This window comes from Microtus pennsylvanicus, chromosome 7, assembly GCF_037038515.1.
Source record: "Microtus pennsylvanicus isolate mMicPen1 chromosome 7, mMicPen1.hap1, whole genome shotgun sequence".
Lineage (NCBI taxonomy): Eukaryota > Metazoa > Chordata > Mammalia > Rodentia > Cricetidae > Microtus > Microtus pennsylvanicus.
Window position 1 is genome coordinate 101,010,150 of NC_134585.1, and position 27,425 is coordinate 101,037,574.

Consider the following 27,425-nt stretch of genomic DNA (forward strand, 5'->3'; position numbering starts at 1 on the left):
ATGAAGGCACTGGGTCACGTGATTAAGAGAGTGTGCTATTTCATAGTAACAATAGTGACAAACAGAAGACCTCTAAGAGGAACTCTTTGTGGTGCTCGCAAACAGAAGCCTGAAAACTGAGTCACCACAGAGGTTGCTCTCTCTGAAGGCCCTAGCAAGAGCCCTCTCTGGCCTCTTCTAATTCCCAGTGTTCGGTAAAGTCCTAGTTAGTCCTGATTTCCCTGTGGCTTATAGCTGAATCAGTTGTTTCTGCCTCTTCCTTCATGTGACCATGTTTGTGCTGTATGTCTTTGCCTGTTTATCTAAATTGCCCTCTTCTTCGGATAATGTATATTTGATTAGGACCCACTTCAATCCAGTATGATTTCATCCTATTTAATTTTATACAAATAGTGTTAATTAAGATAGTTTTCACGGGTTCCAGGTAGCCAGGAATTTTCGGACAACATTCTTCAATGTAGTCCATAGTTGCTTCAGAGTCATGAAGTCATGGGAAACTGTGCTGCAAGATACTAAGATAGAAATGACTTTTTCATCCTGGATATTTATTTAAAAAAAGACAATAAAAAGACAGATATATATTGTAGTAAAAACTACATTGAGAAAGACAGATATAGTGATAAGTTGTACAGATATAAGCTTAGAAATAAATATATAAACAAAGATACGTGTGTGTGTATATTTAAAAGCTAAGTATACTTTGAGTCAAAATTGAGTGAAAGAAGAGAGAGTTACCAGGTACAGTAAGGGCTCTCTAGCTACAAAAGACGCGGGCATCTGTTTCTCTGAGATAAGAGAGGATAGATTGCATTTTGCATTTGAAGAAACTGATGACTACAATTAATCCTACAATCGTCAAAATGCTATCTGCCTCATTTTTTGTGTGACTGTACTTTGTAGATATTAGTCATATATTTCAAAAATGCTCTTTTTTTTCCTCATAAAGAAAATCCTAAAAGAATTACTCAAAATTAGAATGGACTATAATCAACATGTTGAATCCAAATTGTGCTTTATAATTTTCTTAAAGAAAATAATTATTTAGACACACTAGGGAACTTAGTCTAGAGTCTTGAAACCTATAATTTTTTACTGTTTGTATGTAAACATATTTTTAAAATACTTTTAAAAAATACAAGTCTTACATGGTTGTATTCTAGCTCAAATTAATATCTGTGTGTCCGTGATGGTGTGTATATTTCAAAGCTCTAGAAATGTTAACATGTAGCTTCCTGTTTATCTTTAACATTGTGAGATGGAGTGGAATGTCATCCTTTGTAAGAATCTTCATGAAAAGGAGAAGAATATAAGTTTCCTGATAATAGCACGGCAGTGTTTCTGGGGTTTAGTTTTTAATTTTACATAAGTGATGATGAACATGCCCATTGAAACTAAATATATTCACATTATACATTTATTTGGAAATACTTCCTTTCTAGCTTTTAAATCTTGCAGATTTGATCAAGTCTTAAAAATGAGTAGAATTTGGCTTTAAATGCCTTCTAAATATTTATGTTTATAAATAACTCTCAGCCTCGGTCAGGGGAAGCAGTCAAGGCAGAGCCTCATAACTCATCGTGGTGTTGAGAAGAAATGACCGCTCAGAACTTGGCCTTAAATGGAATTCTTGAATCAGCTCAAGGAACAATGCCGAAGGAGAGCAGAAAGAATGTAAAAGCCGGAAGATGAGGAGGAGTGTGGTAAAACTCTGTCTCCTAGCCACAACCTGCCCATGGCAGTCATGAGCTTCCTGCAGCTCTGATTGCTAGAACAAAACCCATAGGAGATAGTTCCCACTACCATTCCATCACCGATAAAGCTTGGAGGCTCCACTCCAACTTAGGAGCTACTGGCAGTTGATGACCATTGGAGGAGGGGGAGTCATTTTCCTCAGTCTTGTGTTCACTGATACGTTGCCCATGCTCCGGTAATTGATTTCACACCCATGATCATGCAAATAACCATAATCAAACTTAGTGGTCCATTTGGAAGAATGCACGAAAGGAGGGGGAACATGCTGGGAAGGAGAGATTTTGCAGGAATAAGAGAGGGTAGTGGGGGAACAAATACGATCAAAATATATTGTAAACACATATGAAAGTATCAGAGAATAAATACAAATGTTTTAAGGAATGAATGGCTAGATGGATCATTGGGTAACAGCTGCAAAAGCATGATGACCTAAGTGTGCTTCCCAGATGTGGTATTTTATATACCTACCTACCTACCTATCTACATGCATACAGACATACACACATGTGCCCTACAGTAGCCTGAAGTAGGTAGCAAGAGAGAACTGATTTTGAAAAGACACCTCTGACCTCCCATGTGCAGCCCTGCACACATACATACTCTCCCAGTAAAATAAAAAAGAAATAAAAGTTTTGAAACACCGATTTAAAAAGTAGAATTCAATAAACACTGCATTTACAATGAGAGAATAGATGGTTTTGACAGTTAGCTTTGTTGAATAATACATTTTAAACACAATTTTAATATACTACGATATATTTCTTGTGATAAGATACAGCCTATATAAGTTTGAAGTTCATAAACATTAGTATTTACATTTGTAATGGATCACAGAGGTCACCATTTGTGCCGTTTTTCAGACCGAGAAGAGGTGTGCAAAGCAATGCAGTGGGCTACCCTGAGCCAGGAATTCCTAGGCTGTGGATTCTGTCCTCCAGGCTTTTTCCCCAAGCAGCTCACATGCAGTTGTACATAATGACTCACTTAATTCCCAGAATCGCTGTTTTAGTTACTATTTCGTTGCTGTAAAGAGACACCATGACTAAGTATTTAACTGGGGACTTGAGTACATTTTCAGAGGATAAGTCCATGACCATCATGGCAAAAAGCATGGCAGCAGACAGAGAAACATGGTTTCGGAGCATGAGCTGAGAGCTGACATGATCCACAAACAGGAGGTAGAGAGAACAAGACCAGGCCTGGAGTGGGCTTTTGAAACTTCAAAGTCCACCCCTAGAGACACACCTCTTCCAACATGGTCACACCTGCTTATCCTTCCTAAAACAGTGCCACTAACAGGGGAGCAAGCATTCAAACACGTGAGCCTGTGGGGCCATTCTCATTCAAACCATCCCAATCGGCATTTAACAAACGAAAGCCCAGGCATGTGGAAGTCAGGAAGGCTAGGATGCTCAAATACTAAATGAGGGCACTGTGGTGAGTTCTCATAGCGTGTACTCACGTGTAGCTTTGGAGCCTGTCCTGGAATTAGGTCTTGTAGACCAGGCTGGCCTTGAACTCACAGAGATACACCTGTGTCTGCCTCCCAAGTGCTGGGATTAAAGGCGTGCACCACTACTGCATGCATGTTTTTTAAAAGAAAAAAATTGGTGGGACTGAGCTTGTAGGTTAATGGTTTTGTTCTTCCCTTTCAGCACCTTGAAGAGCCTTTCCACTTTATTTTGGCCTATGTAGATCCTGATAAGGAATCAGCTGTCACCTCTGTTTTCTTCCCTCTGAAGGCTGTGTATTTAAAACTCTTAGCACCAACTTTCAGAAGTTTAGCTATGGCTTATAGTGATTTAGTTTGTTGCTTCTGCTTGGAGTTATTTGGATTCTGGATCTATAGGTTTATAGGTTGTACTGGAATCACGTTAGCTATTATTTTTTAAAATGTATGCGTGCCTTTTGTAAAATTTGAAGTTTTTCCTTCTGGAATTGCAATTATGTATATGAGATTGTTTTAAAGTCACAAATGTCTCATTTTCCCGCAGCTCCTTTTTCTCTGTGTACCTTATTTTACACAGCTAATATTGGTATGATCTTCATTTCATTTTCAATGACTTTTTATACAGTGCTCTACTTATCATTACAATCTCATATAGTCTGTATTTAAAATATTACATTTTCATCCTTGTAAGATCTTTTTTTGTATCATAGATTTTCTTTCCCTAATCTCCACGTTTTCCTTTATAACATAGCCTGCTTATAATAGATAAGGTAATTACTTTTAAGGTTCAGAAGAACCTTTCTATCATTACTAACTTTTTTCTCCTTATAATGCGGTACAGTTTCTAACATTTTCTCATGTCTAACACCTTTTGACTGGATACCTATGAATTTTACTGCTGTGTAGTTAATGTTCTTGCTGGTCACTGAATTTTGCTGTGTTTCTTTAAAGACTGATGGAGTGGTTCTGGTGTGTATTTAATAATTTGCACATCAATTATATCTTTGTAAGCTTTGCATTTAAGGTTAGCTATTTTAAAATTAATTCTACTGCACTACTAATGCATAGCACCCTTCTCAGGAGCACAGATCTGAGCTCCCTTTAGGAAATGTCTGAACACTACCATTCTGCATGCTTTGTCTGGTTTTCAGCTTGCCTGTGGTGTTCTAACAACGCTCATGGCAGATTTTTTTTAATTATTTTATTTATTTATTTAAGATTTCTGCCTCCTCCCCGCCACCGCCTCCCATTTCCCTCCCCCTACCACAATCGAGTCCCCCTCCCTCGTCAGCCCAAAGAGCAATCAGGGTTCCCTGCCCTGTGGGAAGTCCAAGGACCACCCACCTCCATCCAGGTCTAGTAAGGTGAGCATCCAAACTGCCTAGGCTCCCACAAAGCCAGTACGTGCAGTAGGATCAAAACCCAGTGCCATTGTTCTTGAGTTCTCAGTAGTCCTCATTGTCCGCTATGTTCAGCAAGTCCGGTTTTATCCCATGCTTTTTCAGACCCAGGCCAGCTGGCCTTGGTGAGTTCCCAATAGAACATCCCCATTGTCTCAGTGTGTGGGTGCACCCCTCATGGTCCTGAGTTCCTTGCTCATGCTCTCTCTCCTTCTGCTCCTGATTTGGACCTTGAGATTTCAGTCCGGTGCTCCAATGTGGGTCTCTGTCTCTGTCTCCTTTCATCGTCATGGCAGATTTTAAAGGTCTTTCTGGTCACTATAACCAACTATCAGAAAATGGGTGCCTTATCAGTAACGATTCATTTTTCTTGGTTCTGGAGGCCACAACCAAGGAGCCAGCAGTTTTGTTCCCTGGTGAGGGTCACCTTTTCCAGCTATAAATGCTAATTCTACTCATGCCTTCACATGGTAGAAATGGAAAGACAGCTCTCAGGCATCCATTTTAAAAGGCACTAATCCTTTCCATGAGGACCCTATTGTTATGACCTAATCACCTCCTGGAGGTCTATTCCCTAATACTGTTATATTGGTGACTAGGTTCTGTTTCTAATCTAAATACATATTTAGGTTGGATTTAGACATATGAATTGGAGGAGAGGCAAGCAGCTATTCAAACTGTTGTAGTAGGAAGAATTCATATGCAGAAACAGAGGGCCTGTTTTTATTGTTGATCTTTAAAAGTGTTTTTTAGTCATTAAACTTATTGTTGTCAATGGTTTTGTAAATGTAAAGGTTAAGAGTTTGAGTAAATCTCTTTTACACTTCTTGACTTAGCCACATGCATCCTATGTGAGGAACCAAAGGATGCATTCGTACCATAATATGACTTATTAGTGTGTATTTTGTCAGAGGCACAGTCTTGTTATAAAGTCCAGGTTAACCTCATTAGCCCAAGCTCACCTCAAACTTGTAGTCATCCTCCTGCCTCACACTCCTGAATGTTGAATGCACCACCACACCCAGCCATAAATTAGTCTTGATCTCACTTAGCTAATTGTAATTTGTTCTCTATACAGCCCTAAAGACCACATCAGTCTATTTCATTAACTCCACACTTAATGTATCTCCAGCTCGTAGCTCCACCCACCTCTTCATTGTATTGTAAAGCTCTGTGTGGTCACTTCAACACTCCGGGAAGAGAGGAAATGACAAATTCATAATCCAAATTGAGCCGCCTTTACCAGTTGTAGTTACTTACCTTATAAACTGTACAAAAGTGTTATTAATACCTTGCTGGGGGATCTGTTAGGGCCTGGGAAAGGTTTACACAAAGGACACTGGTCACTTGATCTCTATTTGTTTCACCTTATACTGCCACTGACTTTGTCACTGGTGTTTTTAAAGGAAGTTTGTATCACATATAGTCTCAGAATTTGGAGATTCATTTTTTCACAGTTATAATCTTAGGCTGGAAATTTTATTTCTTAAGCACTGAAAATGAGAACCATAGCACATTCTTTCTGGAGCTCTTCTCCCAGACATCTGACACCAATAGAGAGGAGCTCATTGCTCATTTTCTTCCCGCCTTCCCTCATCTTTCTGGAAAAGTTAAGTTTATACAGGGTTAGGTGAAGAAAACACAATCCCACTCATAACTTATGTATCTGAAACTTTAGAAGAAAAAGAAGTAAGGCAAAAATTTTGACTAACATCCACAAGTGTTTGATTTTACTTTCGAATTGAGAGAGTGGCATATTTTTTTTTATTGTGTCCTTCATGCTGTGACTCTGTTCCTTAGGAATAATAAAATAACTTGGTTTGTGGCAATGTGCTTCCCCCTTGTATTACTTTTTATTAGACTTTACAGCAGGCATTCAATTCCTAACAGCTTTGCTATCAGTCAGTAATATTTTTTTAGAAAATGATTAGAATAAAACTATTTTCACTAACTGTTTTGTTCTTTTTAGCAATAACTTTATCTTCATGGGAGCCCCTGTTTCACAGGTGGTCGTCTGATGCCCCAAACAAAATGAAACTCTTTTGTCCACTGACTGTAACACGTAGACTATACTAGTATCTGCCTGCTATTAGGAAGTTTAAAGGTTTTTCCTGTTTGGAATGTTCGTTCCTCTTCTGAATTGTTTGAAAGGATAAATTTATATACAAATGTGCACTTCCCTATTTTTGGTAAACAGAATGTATTTATTGACAGTAGTAGGCATCTCAGAAAGGGACTCACAAGGGCCAGTATGCCTTTCCACACTTGAAGATTTACATCTGTGAAAAATATAAAAAACACTGAGTGATTTCAGAGATATCCATGACCTTAAGTAAGAGTTCTAAATTTTAAATTGGCCTTTAAGTTGAGTGGGTTAAGGGACAGGTACAACAAAAACAAGACAAAAATCTAATGGGTAAAGCAAGGTAGGCACCAAAAATCACTTAATTTAGTTACTAACATTTATCAAAAATGTATTCTTTTCTGAGTGTCTGGTTAATGAAAAGATACAAAGATAACTGGAGAATGGTCTTTGTGTACCAAGAAGTTAATTTGTCAGTGGGAAAGGACAGTGAGACAATTGCTACAACAGAACGGATTTCTGAATCCGTTATGTGAATAGAATTTATTTCATAACCTTTCCTTTAAATATTGTCTGAGTAGCTGACTGTAGTCAGAAAGATACAGGTTTAAAATTTATTTTTCCCTCCTTCTGACAATGGAACCCAGAGGCTTGGATAGTCATGGTTCCATCTGTGTCTTCTATGGTAGGTTCTGAATACAACCAGAAGCTCTCCACCAGCTCCTTCATTCCTGCCATCCTAGGAAACATTTTGCTTTCATCATTGTATGATATGAATGGAGCCTAGGCTACCTTGTACTGCCACGGGCTTTGTATCTTGTTGCTCAACAAATGCGCAGTGATGACTGCTGTCTGATGAGTGTATCAGTGTCCTGCCTCACTGTCTGAACTTCTCAACATTTCAGGGCTAAAGACGTAATACACACCAGAACCAAGTTTCTGTGTTGGGCACAGTGGCTCAAGCCTGAAATCCTTGTACTCAGGAGACGTTGGGAAATTGTCATGAGTTCAAGGTTAGCCTGGATGACAGAGTAATACTATATCATCAAAAACAAAAACAAAGAGCAATGAAGAAAATGTCAGAAGTGAGAATACCTTGAATTGATAGCAGAGCCAGGTTGGCCATCATAGGTAAGAAAATTTAGGGACCAGGAAAGGAATCAATATTGCTAGTAGTTTAGTTGCTTTTCTAGCTATGACAAAATACCTGTGAAAACTATGAAAGAGAAGAAAGACTTCTTTAGGCTGCCATTTTCAGAAGTTCCAGGCCATTGTTGACTGGCACCATTGCCCCATGCCTCTTGCATGGCAGAAATATCATGACATCAGGGCACTCTGGTGGGAATCTACTTGCTTCATGGCCACTAGGAACTAGAGAGAAAAGGGGGCCAGTGACAAAACCAACCCTTTCCTGGCACACTCTTAGTGACCTCATTCCCCCCAGTAGGCCTCGCCTCTTAGTTTCTCCTACCATCTAGTCACACCATCAAATTATAACTCCAACCACTGTTTAGATAACAGTCCTTCTGGCCCAGTCACTGTTCAGTAATACCATCATTTGGGAAAGCCTTTAACAGCTAACAGTGAAAGGTTCAGATGACTTAAAACTGAGAAGTATCTTTTAGCCTGGTATTAGTCTGAGTTTTTTAGAGGAAAAGAATTTATAGAATGACTATCAACCTGTCTGTCTGTTTATCTGTCCATCTATGTATCTACTTACCTATCTATCTATTTAGGTATATAAATGGGATTTATTAGAATGACTTATAGGCTGTGATTCAGTTAATCCAACAATGGCTGGCTATGAACAAAGATCCAGAAGTTGCTCAGACCACAGGCTGGACTTCAGTATATGAAGAAGTAGGCTCTAATGCCATGAAGAAATGAACTTGCTAGCAAGGTGAGAGAAGGCAGGAAAAGAGCAAAACTTTTCTTCTTCCATATCCTTACATATACTTCCAGCAGAAGGTGTGGCCCAGATTACAGATCTGAGATTATGCATTGCTGGTGGGAATGCAAGCTGGTACAACCCCTCTGGATGTCAGTGTGGCGATTTCTCAGATTATTAGGAAACAACCTTCCTCAAGACCCAGTAATACCACTTTTGGGTATATACCCAAAGGATGCTCAAACCTGCCACAAGGAAGTGTCCTCAACTATGTTCATAGAAGCTTTGTTTGCCATAGCCAGAACCTGGAAACAAACATAAATGCCCCTCGACCAAAGAATGGATAAGGGAAATGTGCTACATTTACCCAATGGAGTACTACACAGCAGAAAAAATAATGACATCTTGAATTTTGCAGGAAAATGGATGGCGCTAGAAAACATTGTTTTGAGTGAGGTAACCCAGACCCAGAAAGACAATTATCACATTTACTCACTCATAGGTAGTTTTAAAACATAAAGCAAAGAAAGCCAGCCTACAAACCACAATCCTAGAGAATTTAGACAACAATGCGGACACTAAAAGAGACTTACATAGATCTAATCTACGTGGGAAGTAGAAAGTGGAAAAAAGACAAGATCTCCTGAGTAAATTGGGGGCATGGGGACCTTGGGGGAGGGTTGAAGTAGGGAGGGGAGAGGCAGGAAGGGGACCAGAGAAAAATGTAGAGCTCAATAAAAATCAATAAAAAAATGAAAAAAAAATCTGAGATTAAAGGCAGGTCTTTTCCCAGATCAAAATATCTGGATTAAAGGTGTGTCTTTTTACCTCAAAGATCCAGAGTAGAAGCAGATTTTCCTTCTTCAAATTAAGAAAAAAAAATTACTGACAGGTGTGCTCTCCGTTTGGGGATTTCATTTAATTCCAGATGTGGTCAAGCTGACAAACAAGAATAGCCATCACAAGCCCAGATCCTTTCTTCATAACTGTGTGTACATGCATGCGACTGTGTGAGGAGAAGTTTCTATGGGACAGTGAGATCAGGGAGATGATTCAGAAAGGCAATGGTACTTGCTAAGATGCCTGGCAACCTGAGTCTGATACCCAGAAGCCATCAGGTGGGAGGAGAGAAGAGACTCCTGCACGTTGTCCTCTGATTTCTGTCAGTGCTCCATGGCACATGTGCCTCTCCGCCATGCACACTAAACTCATAAGTAACATTTAAAATTTTAAATTGACAAATTAAGAGTAGTAACTATCTAATAGCTAAGGGGAAGAGTAACAATCTTACAATTTAATTTACGTCCTTTTCTAACCAGGCACTCCGTTGCACTTTTTTTTTTCAAGACAGGCTTCTCTGTAGCTTTGGAGCCTATCCTGGAACTAGCTAGACCAGGCTGTCCTCAAACTCACAGAGATCTGCCTGCCTCCGTCTCCCAAGTGCTGGGATTAAAGGCGTGCGCCACCACCACCGGCTCCATCTCACTTCTTTACTGCAGATTGTTATAAAGAAAGCAGACTGTGGCAGTAGAAAGCCGTCCAGTGGGGGGGACCAAGTGTGCTGCTTGACATGTGGTGTGGACCTCAAGAACAATGTGCACAGAAGACAACATTGGAACAGATGCTTGAAAGAATCCAAGGAGACAAAGCAGCAAGAACCAAGGTCCTGAGGCAGAACTTCAAAATATATTTGAGGGAAAGCAAGCAGGCTAGTGTAGATATAGGGGAGCAGGGAAAAGGGGGAGCAGTAAGAAATGAGGCAGGAAGGAGGGAAGTGGCAGAGTGTGCAAGGCCTTAGGATAGTAGAAATTTTGCACACTTGTGTCCACTGAAATGACTTCTGAAGCAGGTGGCCCCCAAACCAAAATGTCACGACACCCTCTTAACCAATCAAGGAGAGCAGTATGAACCCTGAATCATTTTTGAATGCAGATGATTCTGTAAGATTACTAATAATTCAGTCTCAGGAAAGGAAGAAATGCCTGATGACATGACAGGGGCTGTGGTTACCAGAGTTCTGACAGTTTCTCAGGTCTCTGGCTCTCCACCTCTCTAAAGTGCTTGGCAAAAAATTTTAGAAAATAAAACAAAACACTGTTAATTTTTTAAGACTGTGGTATATTATTGGTTTTATTCAAATATCGGAACACCTGTTCTATTAACTGTGTAATCACATATTTATCAAACATCTGCTTTGAACCTTTTGTATTCCAGGACCCACGCAAAGCTCCCGCAGCACAGAGATATGTACATGGCTACCCCTTAACCCCTCAGTCGAGCCAATCAGATTTAGAAATAGTTACAGGATGATGCAGCAGGTACCTGGGGGTGTAGCCGGTACCCAGCTGAATAGCAACGGTGGTGGCGAGAATGCTGTACTCTGAGTCAGAAAGAGAGCAAGAATTCATGCTTGACCATGAGCTCCACAAGGAAGGGAAAGTGTTTTCTTCTCTCCTGGATCTAGGATAGAATACAGCAAATAATCGATGTTCAATAAAATTTTTTGTTTGTTTGTTTGTTTTGTTTTGTTTTTGAGACAGGGCTTTTCTGTGTAACAGCCCTACCTGTGCTGGAACTAGCTCTTGTAGACCAGGTTGGCCTTGAACTCCCAAAGATCTGCTTGCCTCTGCCTTCTGAGTGCTGAGATTAAAAGCAGGCCCCACCACTGCCCAGCTAATGCTCATTGAGGTTTTATGGACTGACTGAATGAATGAGATGTGTGGAGTGAGGTGGGCATGAGGTTTGTGTCGGAGGCGGGTCACACGCAGGCCAGAGGAAGAACGTGCACGAACTGCACGATGCTGCTGAGCTGTGTGGCTCTGGAGTAGCGATAAGAATTCCACGCAGTAGCTTTGCCGAAACGCCTGTATTTTTAGCACAGGAATGTCTCAGCTCCTTTAACTAGTATGTTTACAAGGGAGAGCACTCTAAAATCAGCACAGATAGCGTTGTCCTCACAACACGAAGATCGATCCGCTTGAGTAAACCCAGTAGGAAGAAATAATTAGAGATTTTGCCACACAGTAAAGTGGAGTATCTTTTTCATTCATCGTTACACTTCAGCCCCCATCAGGTATAACAAACCCTGGAAGTGATTTCTACTGAATGACAAAAGAAATGGAACAAAAATTCGCCTAAAACTGGTTCGCACCAGCTCTGTGGCATGTACTATTAACAGCTCAGATCAAGTCACAAAACATTATTTTGAGGAGAAAGGGTTTAGTGAACCCTAGAAATTGGGTTTGATTTATGCCAGCAAATCTGCCTTTTCACTGCTTGAGATTTCTAAGGAAGAAAGCCACAGTTCTTACCCAATGGTTTCTAAGGAAACCCCTTAGCCCACAGCCTCTGAAAACAATTCGGTTGTTAATGAGCGCTCCTTCTCACGGTGGGAAAGTGTGGACTGAAAGAAAAGCCTCCTAGACTGGGCAGGCAGTCTGCAAAAATATTCACTGTTCTACAGTCACCTTTATGAAATTTCTACCCAGAATAAACATTTTTAGGTCCCGTTTCGCAGTTGTTTATACTGGTAAGTGCAGTTCTCTAAGGAAGCTAGCGCAGAAGCGCCTTCCCACTGTGGGTGAGCTTGCAAATGCATTCAGTCAACTTGCATTCCAGACTCTGGCCACTCACTGAGGTTTTCAGTCGGTTTTGGAATCCAGCATTGTAGGGTTTACAATATTAGTACTGAATTATGTATTAGTATTAAATATTAAATTCATTTGAATGAAATATATCTAAAATTCTGGGCAGCATTATTAGTCTTTAATTCTGTCTTTAAAATGTATTCTGAAGGGTCCAATAAGACATCTTTTTTTTTTTTTTTTTTTTTTGTTTTTCGAGACAGGGTTTCTCTGTGGTTTTGGAGCCTGTCCTGCTGGAACTAGCTCTTGTAGACCAGGCTGGTCTCGAACTCACAGAGATCCACCTGCCTCTGCCTCCCGAGTGCTGGGATTAAAGGCGTGCGCCACCACCGCCCGGCTTCCAATAAGACATCTTTATCTTTGTTTTACTTCAAGTTCTTCCACCCAAATTCATTTCAGTTTTAACTACAATCCTCTAATAATATCTTCAAGATGCCTTTAGATATATAATAAAGCAGCCTTGTAGTTAATTCAATTCTTACGAAAGTCAGATTTCAAAAAACACTGCTTGCGTTTTCCTGACAACCAAAGCAAAGGAAATTCATTCACAAATGTCAGCAGAATTTTCCTCTCAAGCTTTATTCAGAAACATGAAAGAATAAATGCTAGGAGCCAACAGAAAGTGACCGTCACAAATTCTGAAGAAAATATTTAGAAATCCTTCTCGCCCTGGGAGTGTTGTCCATTTTCAAGTCTTTGTCAAAATAGAACAGTCGGTTGTTGAGCTACTTGGAAACCTCTCTGGGCATCCCTCTGTCCATAGCTGCCGTCAGTCCATCTGTCCCCAAATCTGTTTTCTGCTTTAGGCTTCTGTGCAAAGGAGAGCTGCCAAGCTTCTTCTTGTCCTCGTTTGTTCTCCTCATGTGACCCCCACCTCCTTTCTCTTTCTCCACTTGTCTTTGAACTTCCTCCACTCTGGACAGCTGCTTTCATTTGTAGCTGCTTTGGATTGAGGGAGAGTTCTGCCAATGAAAACAAGGAAAATAAGAAAACAAGAAGGGCTGCAAGTGTTTTGCATGTGTGGCAGCTCTCTGGCTGCCCACAGTTGGGCCTTCTTGTCCTTTGGGTAGGACGCGAAGCAGGCACCCGCTGCTGGGGACTGGCCCTAAGAGGTTTCTGTCCTTTACCCTACAATCAACTTGTTCAGAAACCATTTGATTTGAAAGAGAATATGTATTTGTTTTGGTCAGACATATATTATTGCTAATATTTTATAGCTTACAAGAGTAGTTTTGTTGGGTTTTCAGGTAGGTTCTCACTATATAGCCCAGGCTATCATAAAATTTGTAATTCCCTCACATCTGCCTCATCAATATTGGGGTTACAAATGTTATGCTCAGATCCACAAAGTCCCCCAGAAACCAACAAGGAGACCAAGTCCCATACATAAAAGCAAAAAGCCTTTATTTTATACAAGTTTGCATACTCAGTCTCCCAGCAGGTCCAGTGTATTGGAATAATCAGAGAGCCCTGAACTCAGTTAGAGTGGGGTTTTTATAGTAGTAAAGGTGAGGGTGAGGGGTTTCTAAGGTTCAGGACCCCTGATTGGCTGACATTTGTCTAGGGGTGTCCTGGTGAGTGTGTGCTGGCAGGCGATCCTATCTATAACAGTTGGAACGTTAGGCATTTCCTTTGGACGGTCTCTTCTTGGGTGGTGCTCGGGTAATCTCAGTTTGTGGTTCTTCCTGCAACCAGGTATTGCTTGAGGGTAAACTACTGAGACTCAGGCCTCCATTAAACTTTTCAATGTCTTACTCCAGCAGGTGATAATGGTTGGAAGTAAAGAACTTCCTTTGGGTGGTCTGTTTCTATTTAGCTTATCATGGCTGGCTCTTACATAAGCACACATCACTGAACTTGCTTACAATACTAAATCAGATGATATTTTTATTGGGAAGTTGCGGGGTGGGGGGAATACTGACCCTTTCCCCCTTGTTTCTTAGAATACATAAAAATCAGAGGGCAGAAGGCTCTCTAGTAAATGCTTTCAGAGTGATATACTATAGATATATATGTATGTGAGAACGACTTGCAAATACTGGTTCTTAAAAAAGAAAGAAGAAAACATCTTTTCTGAATCAAAATAACAGCAAAAAAATTACTTTATAGCTACTGTTGTCATTCTACATTGCTTGATGGCTGGAAAGATCTTTCTAGAGCAGAATAAAAGGAAACGTAAATTCTGCCTTCATGGAGAAAATGTCGGCCTAGTTGACTGAGAATGGTGTCTGAACGATGAGCCTACAGAAGAAATGGACTTTCTACCTCGCACACTGAACTTTTCTTTTTTTTCTCCTTTCCTTTCCCACACTCTCTACCACAGGGTGGCTCTCCAGAGAAGATGGAAGTCTAAGAGGGCAGCTCTGTGTCAGATTCAGATGCTGGTCTTTGCCTATGGTACCCAGTCTGCATCTCACACTGGTTCATCCGGGGCTGCGTGAAGAAATGGTCCAGGTAAATATTTACTCTTGTCTGAATACATTTATTCTCTTCGAAGAGCTGAACAGCTAAAAGGCTGGACCACCTAAAAGCTATAAATAAATCCACAAGGAAAGAAAAGACACCAGACCAGCAAGATGGCTGAGTGGGGACCAGTTCTTCCTGCCAAACCTGAAGAACTGTGTTTTGTCCCCAGACCCACACAGTAGAAGGAGAGAATGGACTCCCGTAAGTAGTCTTCTGATTATCACATACACACTATCTGTGCACTACACAAACACAAGATAAAAACTGAAGTCAGAAAAAAGTCACCACTGTTTACTGAGTCAGTGTGAAGAAGATGATCACATGGTCTCATCCTAGAGAAAATTAAACATAATTAGTCTTAGGATAAATTCAATTCAGTGTCCTAACTAATTGAGTACTGTGTGCTAGCCTCTCCGGTATTCACTGGACACAAAGACCTCTCTTGCCTGTGGAAGGGCTATAGGCCTGATTGGTGACAACCTCTGTGAATTAGGGTTTAGAAGATCCAGGTGTGAGGGCAACACTGCTTTCTGAGGTAACAGACCTACGGTGAGAACCCTGATCACTGGCAAAGCATCAAGGTTTGATTGTAAAAATGAGGTGAGAGCTGGTCTCCAGAGGGTCCCCGTCTAGCTGAGGGAAGAGACATATCCAAGAGAAATTGCCACACGATTTTATAGAAAGGAGCTAATAATGTTCTTTGTAAAACAGCTTTGGAAATGGAAAAATCTTGCCAGTAGTGCAGGTAAGGTGCTTGCAGACTCAAGGTTTCGGTGGCTGAGAGTAAGAGAGGACAACAGCGAGGATGCATGTGACCTTGTGCTTGCAGGGAAACTTGCACCGTGAAAGCCATTGTGTATCAGTAGCACGTGGTAATCAAGTATTTCAAATAATGTAAGTTATCTTCTTTCTCATTGTTGCCTTTTCTTTTCCTATTTCAGGATCCTAATGGCAGACACTGGATCAAAATGTAACCCACCCAAATTTCTTTCTTTAAACAGCTCATATTTCTCTCTTTAAAGCATAGCAAATGCCAGTTTGTATTCTAGGCGAAATGTGATGTCTGCACTAGCCACTGTCATCATGTCTCTTCTCGCCTGCTTCCTAAATACTACACGTGGCGATGAACATGAAGGCTCTAACAGCTGCAAGAGGCTGGCTTCCTCTTCCCTGTCCTCATTGTCGTCCCAGATGCTTGGCTCTTTGGGAAGTGTCCTGAATGAAGCGAACCTTTCTTCCCTCTGAATCTTCACAGAAGCAAAGTGTGGTTTAATGAGTTCTACTCTGCCTGGGTCCATGCTCAGCACTGTTGACTTTTGGGACCAGATAACTCTTTCTTTCTAGAAAGTCCTCCTGCAGTGGCATCTCATTTGTATTTTAATAAATAAAGCTTGCCTGAGGATCAGAAAAGTAAAATAGCCACAAGGGTCAACTTTACAGACCAGGCAGCAATGACACACACCTTTAATCCCAGTAGCCACACTAGCTTGCCATAGAAACCAGACAGGTTGTGGTACACGCCCTTAATCCCAGAACTAGAGAGGATTATAAAACGGGAGGAGACAGCTCTCAGTCTCAGTCTCAATCTGAGGTTTCCTGGAGGCAGGATCACCATTTTCAGACTGAGGTCTAGGTAAGCACCAATGACTGGCTGCTTTGCTTTTCTGGTCTTCAGGTTGAACCCCAATATCTGTCTCTGAGTTTTTATCAATCATGCTACATCCTCCTGTGCTTTATAGGATTTGGGTCAGTATCTTTGGTTTCTGTCTACCAGGAGAAAACAACTCTATAGGTGTGGCAACCAAAAATGTCTCCATACACTGCCAACTATTCCTGCAGTAAAATCACCCCAAACTGATCCCTGACTTTAAGCTAATGATGCCATGCAATGTGGTCTTCTTATGGATGTACATCTTCAGTCTGCCTTGCTCTTCAATGTACTCAATGCATACTTTGTGCCAAATATCAGAAGAACCACAGTGAGTAAGGTAGGCCTCCGCTTGAAGTAACTTGGAGTGTGTCGAGGTTAGAGAACTCAGGAGCATCTGCCTTCTTCTACCCTGGGATCAATGTCAGATGAAACACAGCGCTCCAAGTTTCCTACGTATCTGTAATAAATGTATAAAATTAGGTAGTATGTGTTATCAAAGTGCCTCCAAGCAGTGGAAAGTCTTTGCAATTTTCTTTAAACTTTCTCTCAAAAAACTGATTCTTCAGAGGATAGATTAAAATGTACTGTTTTCTTTTACTAATGTGATATTTAATTATTTTATATACTTTTTTATTGATATTTATTGAGCTCTATATTTTTCTCTGCTCCTTCCTTCAAACCTCCCCCAAGGTCCCCATGCTTCCAATTTACTCAGGAGATCTTGTCTTTTTCTACTTTCTACTTCCCACGTAGATTACATCTGTGTAAGTCTCTCTTAGATATTTAATTATTTTTATGTTTATATTTTTCCTCTGTATTCCTCATAAACCAACACTTGTTTTGTGAGGCTAGGGGATATTAACAGCACCTGTCTCTCTGCAGTGAGCTCTTATTGTTTGAATAGCTGTCTACACTTTGAACATTTTTCTAAGCCCATTCAGTTTTAAAAGAATACTTGTTGATAAGATAGACCTAATTATTGTGTAACTGAAGCAACTCTTAATTGCTTATCTTACTATTGTCAATATATAGCCACCTTTAAAAAGTAAAGAGTAATTATTCAAGATCCTATAAACACAGCAGTTTTTAAGCTGTTGGTCATGACCCCTTTTGGGATCAAATGACCCCTTCACAGGGGTCACCTAAGACCACCAGAAAACACAGATATTTGCATTATGATTCATAACAGTAGCAACATTACAGTTACGAAGTAGCAACAAAAATAATTTTATGGTCGGGGGTCACCACAACATGAGGAAATATATTAAATGGTCACAGCATTAGGAAGGTTGAGAACCACCTTTGTAACAGCATTATGCTTTATTTAAAATTGAACCAAAACTAGGGATTGCATTGAAAAAACATGCATAATCCCAGTACTCAGGAAGTGTAAGTTGAGGCCCATGTGGACAACATAGTTAGTCTAGACTGAACTAGGGTACAGAGGGAGACTGTCTCAGAAGTAGACAGATGAGAGACAGACAGATATATAGATATAATCAGGTATGGCAAGATATTGTTTATAGCATTAATATCACCTTTAAGCTGACAGGGTACTGTGCAACTCACTACACATGCCCAGGAATGTCGCATTCTTCTAGCGTTTATCTAGACCTGTGTGCATGCAAAAGCAGTTCAGTGAGGTTGTAGTAAGAGTTGTTTTGCTTTTCTGTGTTTGATGCTAAAGAAGCTCTAGGGAGATGTATAGTTACTTTTATTTTTAATATTTGTCAGAGGTTTGTTCTGTGAAATTTTTATCTTTCAACTCCAGCATTATTTCTGTATACTTACAGGTGTATATATGTATAATTTTATTTTAGCTTACTTGTTGTGTGAGGGCTACTTGTTCATTTCCTGGCTGCCCAGACTCCTGAAATAATCACACAGAAGCTGTATTAATTAAATCAATGTTTGGCCTATTAGCTCTAACTTCTCATTGGCTAGCTTTTACATCTTAATTTAACCCATTTTCTTTATTTTATATTTTATCACAAGGCTTGTGGCCTACCAGCAAGGTTTCAGCATGTCTGTCTCTGGTGGCAGCTCCATGGCTTCTCTCTGATTCCACCCTTCTTTCTGTACCCTATCAGGCCAAGCCAATTTCTTTATTCTATTAGCTCTGGCTTCTTATTAACTAACTCTTACATCTTAATGTAACCCATTTCTATTATTCTGTGTATTGCCACGTGTCTGTGGCTTACTGGGTAAAGTTCTGGTGTCTGTCTCCAGTGAGGCTACATGGCTTCTCACTGATTCCTCTTTCTTTCTCCCAGCATTCAGTTTAGTTTTGCCCAGCTACCTCTCTCTAGTCTGCTCTGTGCAGGCCCAAGACAGTTCTTTATTAACCAATGGTCTTCACAGCATACAGAGAGGAATCCCACATCACTTGCATTTTGTTGAGCAGTTACTAAATCAAAGGAGCCATGCAAAGCACTTTTCACATGTCGTGTATTTAGTGTAAAAACCTCATGAAAATTTACATCCCGAGAGACTAGGAAAAACTCAGCAGTTAAGAGGATGCTTATTACTTCCTGAGGACCCAAGTTTGGTTCTCAGACACATCAGGCAGGTCACAACTACCTGCAACTCTAGTCCCCAAACATCATATTCTGGTCTTTTTAGGTACACACATACACACACACACACACACACACACACACACACACACACACACACACAATGAGTTCCAGAACCTTGGTCTGAATCCAGGCTATCTTTGCATCCATCATGTTCTTTTTCTTTTTTCCCTTTTATTTATTTTTTTTTGAGACAAAGTCTCATGATGCAGCTCTGTCTGGCCTTGAACCCACAGAGTATCCCCCCTTCTGACTACCAAGCACTGGAATGAAGGGCATCGTACTACCTGGCCTGGCTTCATGTTCTTGTTGTTGATGATGATGGCATGTGCCTCTGCTGGCAGTGTATTCAGCATAGAGTTAAACACTGAAAGAAGTGTTTGTTTTTTTATCTAAGTTCTCTGCTGCTTGAGAGATTCAGTTCAGACATTTCAAGTTTGTATTCAGAAGACAATTCATGAGTTTTTATTTGTTTAAACTATAATCTAATTATATTTCTTTAGCTACTCTGGTGAGAGGGGCAAATGAAAATTTCTCTGATTTCCAAAGCTTGAGAGAATACCCCCGTAACCTGTGTTTCACCTCCAGATTAGAAAGGGCTGAGAAGAGGGCTCAGTTGGTAAAGTAATTGCCCATACAAGCATATGAATCTGGTTTTAGCACTCACATGGATTTCAAGATGGCATGATGTGTACCTGTAATGCCAGTTCTGGGAAGAGGGCCGGGCGGTGGTGGCGCACGCCTTTAATCCCAGCACTCGGGAGGCAGAGGCAGGAGGATCTCTGTGAGTTCTAGGCCAACCTGGTCTACAAGAGCTAGTGCCAGGACAGGCTCCAAAGCTACAGAGAAACCCTGTCTCAAAAAACTAAAAATAAAAAAAGAAAGAAAGAAAATTGTCTTGAGAGAATTTCTCAGACATTTTATGCTATAATGATTACTGGCTGTTCCCAGGCAGGATCAACTTGTTTTCCAATGCTGGGGCTTGTATTACAATTTGCTCATTTGGGGAGATAATTTATGTAAAATATTTACATGTGAGTGTGAGAAAGCAGAGAAGCAAATCATAGTCTAGGAAAAACACGATCTATAAATACTCAGACTTAAACAACTAGACGTAAGTTTGTACTTCATTTAGTTAAGGTACGTGGGGGAGGGCAACGAGCTGCTGATGTTAGCGCTGGTTCCCATTTTACAGGTGAGGAAAATGAAGCAGAGAGAACCGAAATAGCTCTCCCATGGTTGTGCAGCCGAGAAGTACGGGGGATCCTGAAGCCCAGCACCAGCCCTGCTGATCACTATTCTGTGTTTCCTGCTGCCCAAATTCGAAAAGTCAAAAGGCTCATGGGGGATTTTACACGCAGAGAAACTTTATGTTGTATCCAGAGCTTCAAGTATGTTTTGACTTCAGCTAGACATTGAGGACAGATGGTGATCTGTAAATTGAAAGTGGCATTTTACTTGCCAGATATTCCTCCCTACAGCCTAGCATATTTCTCTGTGGTCAAGACTAGTGTTGCTAAATGTCTGTTGCAGATGGAAAGAGTATGAAGGTTTTTTTTTTTTTTCCAGAACACATTCTAACACTAACCTAGAAGTGAAAAATGCCATTTTCCTTTAGCGGAATACCTTTAAAAAATGACCACTCTATATAACAGCTACTTCATCAATTTGTAGCCTGGTCACAGACTCATTTCATTTTCAGATATATATAATTTGTTTCCCATCTTCTGGTCCCTTTATGGCTCGACACAGAGATGGTTTCTGAGATCCTAAGCAGATCTCGGTTGCTGAAACCTTAAGTCCTGGTTCCCTTAGGAATCTGAGAGTTTAGAGTCAGTAAAGCCAGGGCCAGACTGGCCTGCAGTTGAACTGGAACTCTGAGATGTATTAGTTGCATGGGCACAATCGTTCAATTGTGTGCCTCCATTGGCTGCTCTGAAAATGAGAATAATTCTGTCTACCCTAGAATTGTTTTGTGGGTTAGAGGAAAGCTGTACACATTGGTTAACATCAGATAAGTTGTATTATTTTTCTTTCTTTTATGCTTGCAGAAGAACACTCTTAGTTACAGACATAAAAAGGGAGGGAAAAAACCGACTACATTTATTTTCTTGAGACGGAATGTTAAATAGCCCAGGCTGGTATCAAACGTGGACCTGAGGGTGACGTTCAGCTTCTGAACCTCCCTCCTTTACACCCCAAAAGCTGGACATTTCAGATATGTACCACGGCACCCAGTTTTAATGGGTACTGGGGATCTGCCCGGGGGTCCCCAGGTATGCACCCCCTCTAGAATCTCAGCTACATCTTCAGCCCCTGGCTATGAATTTTAAAACTTAGCTCCCATGTCTAAAGTATGAAGGATCAAACACTGTTCTTTGGAAATGATCTCTGCATTTCTCTGCTCTACTTCTCTTGATATTAATTTCTTTCTCAAAAAAAAGTTCTTTCCATTGGTAACCCTGTCATTGCTAAATTTATTTCTTACAGTTTCCAATCTAGCATTAAAAAAAGGCTCTCCTCAGACTTATCTACGAGCCACCGTTTGCTTTGATTAGAACAACTTTTACATGTTGATCCCCGAAACAACAGTAGGTCTGGGATGGTTCAACAGTTTCATCGTCCAAGTTTAGATCATGCATACCCATCCGCAAACTCAGGCATGGTTTCTTCAAAGCTTCAAGACAGAAGGTACAGGGACAATGTAAATGTTACCTGAAACAGAATCCAAGAGTACAATTAGATGAGTTTGTTACATTCTAAGACTAAAATAGATGTAGACAGGAGTTTTACTTAACCATCATTTTCTCAATATATATCAAATTATTTGTGATGTTGACATTACAAAGCAACAAGCCTCATTCAAGTCCATAACTGGCCATACCTGATTAAGATTCCCCAAATGGGAATTTAGCCACTTAACATCTTTGGTTGCAAGAAATATGTAAGTGCTTACGAAACAGAGTCCTGCATTCCACAACTGAGTGGTTAGAGTAGCCCACAGACTTGAAGGCATCACTTGGAAAAAAGCTTCCGGAAGTTTAGAAAACAGCACAGTTCTGAGCCTTGAGAACACACGGATCCTGTGGCTAGGTCACCTCAGGGCACTACCATTCAGGATTCAAATTGCCAAAAGGTGAATCAACCCACATTTATTCAAAGGTCCAACCCTGTGATTTAGAAAATAGTTTCTTTAGAAAAAAATCACAGATTAGAGTTAAGAGGTTGCACTGAGGAGGGGTGGTACAAAAACAGAAGAAACCACAGCAATCTGAGGCCATGCTAAGACGCCAAAATGAATGCTTAAGAATGCAAATTTAGAGTCCAAAAACCAAACCAAACCATGTGAGTGGCTTCTAGCTTGGAGGTTGTGTAGATAGAGACTAGAGCCATAGTAGGGAAGCAGAGAAAACAACCAGGAGTGACTGAAGGAAAAGATAAGAGATGCTTACAGTGGGGTCCCCGGCTGAGAAAGGCATCGGCAGATGATTTTGTCAATGTCTAAACATCATGGAATGGACTTTCCTCCACAAACTTAGCTCTATAGGTCGCTGATGCCTAGATACGGAGGGAAATCATCTCTCTCAGCTTCTTAGGACAGTCAAAAGGTAGGCCAAGGCAAAGACCCATGAGGCAAGTCAAACTGCTGCCAATGTATAAAACTCTTCATTTAAATGTAAGTACATGCAAAAGTAATAATAAAGTCGAGGGGATATGAAGGCAAGGAGATCGCTCATTGGTTAAGAGCACTGACAGCTCTTGTAGGAGACTCGGTTTCAGTTCCCTCTGAGGGAACCTACACACATATGATGCTATAAAATCATGTTATGTGCAAACATGCACATAAACAAATAAATCTTTTAAAAAGTATATCAGATCAATAACTTGGTAACATGGCCGTCTATTATTATTAACTGCATAATTGTATTGCTGTGCTTTTACATGACTGATCTCTTAATATGTTTGTTTACAATATCAGCACCAATGCCTGAGCAATGCATTCATTACAGTATGAAGTTACTGTGGCTGTGACAGAAACCCGTTTTTCAGCTCTGTCATACTCTTATAGGACCACCACTATCCATGTGACCAGTCACATAATTATGGAAATTAAAATCATCTTAGACTCCAGATCATATAAAAAATCAGGTAATCACAGGCAGTGGGACCCAAAACATTTTCCAGTTCTGCATTTGGTAAGGTGAGATGGCTTAGCAGATGAAGGCACCTGCTCTCAACCCTGATGCTCTTAATTTAATCCCCACAACCTACACAGTGGAAGGTGAGAGCTGAGCTGACTCCCATGGGTTGTCCGCTGACCTACACACATACACAAGGTGTTACGCACTTACTAACCACAGAACACTACTTGAAGCATTCACATACATGTCACTTCATCCCCTTTAATCCTGTACAGAATGGGTAGAATTATTAGTCCAGTCTTGCATACAAGGGAAGAGAGAGAGAGAGTGAACCCTGGAGGCAGGATTCAGATTCTCGCATTAACACCAAAGCCCAAGTTCTCAAAAGTACAATTTTCTGCACAATCTTCAGTGAGGAAACTGCTTACAAGACCTCTAAGATGTAGGATGGCTCAAAGCCTTTATGTAATTCATCTAGATTTAAAAAAAAAAGTCTCTTCTTTTCCAGATCCTGTTCAAATCTCAGAGTATCTTTGTTATTTCCGCTGACAGGAGTCTCACCTGAACACTGTCAGAGAATCACTAACATGACTGACCATTTGCTGAGCAATTGCAACACAGGATGAATAGATAAGCGCTGTGCTTTTCACTCTCGTCCAGAAGTAGAGCGTCCACCACCTAAAGCGACTACGACTCCCATTTCCCCTAGAACCGTGCACTATTGTGGAACACGATGTTTAGACTCCATGCATAGCAATTATGCAATGCTTCTGTGGTAAGTTCAGTCCCTACTCGGATGATGAAAACACCATGAAGGAATCATTTTGCAATCATCACATCTACAGGCAGTAACCTTTGAGAAACAGGTGGAAAAAAGGAACACTGTAGTTTCTTGTGAGAAGGGTTTTCTCAGAGATGGCTTCACTTGGCTTGTAGCATTGTTCTTTTCTTCCTCCCTTCCTCCCTTCCACCCTCTTTCCTTCCTCTTCCTCTTCCCTCCCTCTTCCCTCCCTCCTTTTCTTCCTCCCTCTCTCTCTTCCTCCTTCTTTGTCTTCTTTTTCCCTCCCCTTTCTCTTTCTTCGTCTTCTTTTTCTCCTTTTCTTTCTCCCTTTTTTAAACTGAAAAAGAACTTTGTCTGAGAACTGTTCTTTAATTCTTACTATCCTAGCAAGGATTCCATCAAGGGCTTCAAAAGTCCATCCTGAGAGGGAGTATTAAAGGTCCCCCGCTGGGCACTGGAGTGTAGAGGACACAGGTTCCTAGCCCTGCGCTGGACACCGCACTCCTCTGCCCAGTCGCTGTGGGCAGAAATACAGGCTGCAAATGCCAAGAACCTGTCTCGCTCCACCACCTCCCTTCTCCCTTTTCACTGCGCTCCTAAAAGAGAGACCAAGGGAGAAAGAGAGTGGGGGAGGAAGGGAGCCTTGGGCCAAAACTACGAAATGTATTAGTTTCCTTGCTAAAGAAAGAAAAAATAGTGAGTTTTTAATTCAATGTTTTTAAATCCTTCTCTTTTTACATCAAACTTCTGACCACGTTGTTTGGAAGCCACAGTGCTAGATTACAGCTAACTTCTGTGTGGGAAGCCACAGATCTCAACTTCCGTCGGTGAATTTGCTCCTGGGCCGAGGATGATTTTTCTTTTAGCAAGTTCTCCAAAGGATAATATGTCTAACCCTAGAAATGGGAATTTCACCTCGATAATGTATTGTTGACAGTTACTCGTGTTTTAATCCAGTCAATATGAGACAGGAACGGCAGAAGTCAAAGACCACATGAATTATCGATGCAAGGATCAAGAGGGTGTGGAGAAATCGGGTTCCAGTTTCTTTGCCTCCAACTGTTGCAATGCTGTGCCTTTTAAACAACCATCTAAAAAATATATTAAGCCCTGATACGACTGCGCTAACAACGACAAATATCAGTCCCCTGGCACAGGTGTGACTCCCTCAGAAGACTTCCTCCCCCACCAGGCTCTGCCGTTTCCTCTCTGTCTCAGGCTATCATTTCACGTCCTTGTGTCAGGCTTAGTCTATTGGAAGTGCCTATGTCCTCTGTAATTTAGGTTTTAAGCAACGTATGATTTCCTCTGTTACTTAAAACACAAATGTAGCTGTCTTCTCTGACTGGGAGAACGTCTTCCTTTCCTAATCTCCTGCAGAATGGCAGGGAAGAACACAGAAACCCAAGCAGCTCTGTGTTTTTAACAAACATTCCTTAAAACCGGAGACCTCACAACTGGCTAGAACTAAAATTTGTTTTCGTCCTGAATATCCTTGCTGGGTCCATTATGCGTTAAAAGGGGCCACAGCCCATGTGCAAGACCTATGAATGAGCCCCATTCATTCTGGGCTTGGAAAGGTCTTTTCAGCCACCAAGACAAACAATAGCTACAACCCAATTTCTTTGGCGTGGATATCAACTGAGGAAAAAGCCAAGAGACCATTATGAAAACTCTTGCACTTTCCTGGGGTGATTATGTAATTCTGTATTTGCTGGCCATATTTATTTAAATAAGTCCATTTTTGAAAAGGTTATAAAAATGGTTCATAACGCCATGGCATCTTGTTTCATGTATGAAACAACCTTTTGAAAACAGAGGATTTCAATGTAATTTGCTTCTTAATGTTACTAAAGTTTAAAGACATACTACCATGTTTGCTCATTACCCTTGTTAAATCTGATGAGAATTCAGAATGACGGTTCTGTTTGCCAAAGCCAGCGATCATGTTCCACATTTACCCACAGGGTCTGGTGAAAGGCTCGAGAGGGAAAGGTGGGTGGGTGGAGCACATACTGTGGTTTCTGCAGGGGCAAGGGGAGCGAGCATTCTTCAGTACAGAGGTGACTGTTCCACCACGATTTCCACTTTTGTAAGTCCTGTGGAGTTCTCTCTCTGGCTTCGGACATCGGCAAACCCTCTCTGTTGGTTTCTGCTTCCATCTTCCTGTAATGAGCCTTCTTTCTCTAGCTAGCCTGGTCTTTTCACACATTTTCCTTCTCAGATTTGTCTCCCACCAAATCTTTTCTTCCCATTTAATCTGTCCAGCCTTTGCTCTTCCCAAAGTCTTGGTCTCAGGTCACTTTTTAAGAAACTGGTGATTATATCATAAATTCAGTCAACAGTTTAAACGGTACTCTAATTGGAACTGGGTACTGGGATCAGTTGTTGAAATCTAGAATCAGATTGTGGAGAACCTCTCAATTGCCTTCCTAAGGCTGTAAACAGAAAATGATGCCCACTTCGTGTCGCAAAAGCTTGCAGGGGTGATTGCGTCTTAGAAGAACACATTGTCAGCTCAGTGCTGGTCACTCTCCTGTTGATTGGCTCTTAGAAGAAAGTGTTGTTGTCTCTGTGCTGGTCACTCTCCTGTCAATACGATAAATTGCTGACAGAGACTTGAGGAAGGAAGGGTTTGTTTTTGCTTTCAGTTCCAGAGGGAGAGAATCTTTACTGGAGAACTACAAAAAAATTACTTGCTCCGATGGCATTTGATCACCTCTGCTAATTCATTATTGAAAATGTCAGTTGCTAGATTTTGCCTTCTATTGTCATTTATTGGTGAATGATGGGAAATATGATTCTAATTAAAATTTAAGGACTCTTAAATTATTGAGTCATGAGAAGCATAAGGGATTAAGGGCAGAGTCTAGAAAGTTCTAATTTAAAATTCTTCCTTGGCCACTTATTATTTGTGAGGATAAGGACAGGATGGAATAAAAGCATGTTTTTAGACTAAGGGACTAGCTGGAATGTGGTAGGTAGCTGGACTTTTACATTGGTCTTCACGTACTTTTCTGTGCGTCTGATGGCCTTGGAAGAAGCCATTGAGAACCGTGCTGGGAGGTGAGCTCTCTGCTCACCATGAGGTGGCTATGTTCCTGCAAACGCTTTCTCTCTTTCCTGAGGACTCACATGTCCTGCAGATGACCAGTAGCGGGCCACAGAGGAAGACATCTTCAGCCATGATGATACACTTAAAGATGTAACATTGCACTTTATAGCTTAAGGAATTTTGTCCTATGATATGAATCTGAGCATGACACGTAGTAATAAAATTTTTAGTGTATTTTTAATGAAATAAAAGTTGCTATTTTATACTCCCTTGGACTGTTTTATTTTTAAAGCTCCCACCCATCTAATCACCCAGTCAGCTATCTCAGTCCATGTTAATCTATATGAATTTTTTTATTTTGTGCTTGTGATTTGTGTCTGTCCATAATTTGTTTTTTGTTTGTTGGTTGGTTGGGTTTTTTTTTTTTGGTTTTGGTTTTTTTGTTTGTTTGTTTGTTTGTTTTGGTCAGGACATCTGTTTTTACTTGTTCTTTATAAGGTAGATCTAGAACTCTCTGCGATCTCTCTGGCTTATCAG

General features: G+C 40.7%; 1 long non-coding RNA gene across 1 annotated transcript in view; it reads left to right on the plus strand.

The window, feature by feature from the left end:
• The window catches only part of LOC142854999 (uncharacterized), a 41,477-nt gene extending 14,380 nt beyond the window's left edge, over window positions 1–27,097 (plus strand). Inside the window, exons 2-3 of the long non-coding RNA XR_012911396.1 lie at window positions 14,541–14,884; window positions 15,625–27,097. This is a non-coding gene — a long non-coding RNA (uncharacterized LOC142854999). The remainder of the gene's footprint in view (window positions 1–14,540; window positions 14,885–15,624) is intronic.
• The last annotated feature ends 328 nt before the right edge of the window (window positions 27,098–27,425 follow it).